Source organism: Nannospalax galili, unplaced genomic scaffold, assembly GCF_000622305.1.
Source record: "Nannospalax galili isolate Female #2095 unplaced genomic scaffold, S.galili_v1.0 scaffold449, whole genome shotgun sequence".
Lineage (NCBI taxonomy): Eukaryota > Metazoa > Chordata > Mammalia > Rodentia > Spalacidae > Nannospalax > Nannospalax galili.
Window position 1 is genome coordinate 314067 of NW_008360312.1, and position 1856 is coordinate 315922.

Here is a 1856-nt window from a genome sequence, read left to right on the forward strand (position 1 = left end):
TACAAATGAACCTACCATTTGACCCAGTTATACCACTCCTTGGCATACACCCAGAGAACTCATCCTATTGCAGAGACACTTGTACATCCATGTTTGTTGCTCTTCTTTTCACAACAGCTAAGAGATGGAAGCAACCTAAGTGTCCCTCAGTTGACGAGTGGATAACAAAAATGTGGTATATTTACACAATGGAGTTCTATTTCTCAGTAAAGAAAGATGAAATAATGAAATTTGCAGGTAAATGGATGGATCTAGAAACCGTTATACTAAATGAAGTAACACAGACTCAGAAAAACTCTAAATCCTTTTAAATTCCAGGTCCTTTTAATAAGATGGTGCTATACAGCAGTGGCTTCTGCATGAAATAACTACCATCATCACGACTTCAGCTGAGCCTGATCACTAAACATTGGCATGATTGGGCTTGCTGTCGGTTGTGCTCATTCATTAAAGGAGGGCCAAGCAGGGTCACTGGACCCTCACCACACTATCCAGACACCGTTCCCAGCCAACTGTATGTGATTTGACCCTAATTACACATGGGCTCCTGGATTTTGGGCTGGCTAAAGTATAAAATCTGGGGAAGGCTAGGAAGAGGAGGCATGACCCATGCTGGGTAAAAGCTTTCTAGTCATAAGTACACCTCAGCAACCCCTCAGTTATCTCGGTAAGTAAGCTCAATAAATTCATTGGTTCCCCAGTAAAACTTTAATCAAACATTGGCTCAACACCAGTACCTTGAAAGGGAATAAGCATTGCTTACCATCCACAGGAAAAGAAGTCTCACAACAGATGGAAAATTTATTTGTTAATGCTATTATGTCTTATAATTATTTTTTTTTAAAAAGAAAATGAGAATATAAAAGATGTTAAAAGGATATGGGAATTCAGATAGTTTCCAAAATAGAAAAAACGAGAAAGCCTAAGCAAGTGAGTTGAAGAACGTCTGTTTAGGTATGTTATGACATATAAAGGATGAGACAAAAATAATATACACATAATCTTAAAATGTCTATGGTCATAGTTTAGTCAACTAATTTAAGTAAAAATATATATATAGTCAAAGTTTATCTGAGAATATTTGGTTCTTTTACTCAAGCCTTATCTACATAACACATCATAATTAAAAGTACTAGACTGGTGTAACTAACCTTATTGGATGTTTAACAGCCATAGTTTGAGGCCTATACTAATGTGATCAGAGGGACTTGACAGTTTTTGTCCTTGCTCTCCAAGGTCGATTAAGTTCCAGGGGACTATGGAACATCGCTCAAAATGTCCTGTAACTGTGGTGAGTCACCTGTCCTCTTGTTAAGGGAGGCCATGGAGACCCCATGAGATTGACTTGAACCAGTGTCCAGTCTACAAAAGAAGGGTCAACTCAGAGGAAACATTTCATTCATGCTTCCAAGTGAAGCCAGACATGGTCTAGCAGGACCTTTGACTTATCTTCACATAGATGGAACTGGTAAAAGAAAGGAACCAGGAGTTCCTCCAAAGCCCATGTGACCCCTGAGGAAGAGATCATCAAAGGACCTTAAGTGTAAAAATAAATTGATTTATTTGGGCCAACTGTATGGTCTTAAACACCCCAAAGGAAAGTATAACCAAAGAGTAAGGTTATCAGTATTTTTCTTTAAGAGTTCAAAGGATTACACTTCCTAGACATTAGGCTTAAGTCTATATAAAAAGTTATTTAGACAATTATTTTTCATTGATGATTTTGTTCCTAGCCAGAAAGTGTTGTCAGATGGAAGACTTCAAATCTTGGTCTCCAATACTGTAGTGCCCACCTGTAGCTAAGGGAGACAACTTGCTATTGTTCTAAAATGATGGATATATTTGTTTCCTTCCCC